Raw genomic sequence first — 395 nt, forward strand, 5'->3', positions numbered from 1 at the left:
GTCGCTGACTGGCCAGTATTTACTACCCATCCCTAAGTTGCCCTGGAGAAGGTGGTGGTGAGCTGCCTTCTTGAACTGCTGCAGTTCACCTGCTGTGGGCTAACCCACAATGCCCTTAGGGAGGGAATTCCAGGATTTTAACCCAGCAACAATGAAAAAACAGCAACATAATTCCAAGTCAGGATGGTGAGTGGCTTGGAGGGGGATCTTGAAGGTGATTGTGTTCCCATGTACCTGAAGCCCTTGTCCTTCTAGATGGAAGTGGTTGTGGGTTTGGAAGATGCTGTCTGAGGATCTTTGGTGAATCTCTACAATGCATCTTGTAGATAGTATACACTGCTGCTACTGAGCGTTGATGGTGGAGCAAGTAGATGCTTGTGGATTTTGTGCCAATC

This window comes from Rhincodon typus, chromosome 7 (assembly GCF_021869965.1).
Source record: "Rhincodon typus isolate 14 chromosome 7, sRhiTyp1.1, whole genome shotgun sequence".
Lineage (NCBI taxonomy): Eukaryota > Metazoa > Chordata > Chondrichthyes > Orectolobiformes > Rhincodontidae > Rhincodon > Rhincodon typus.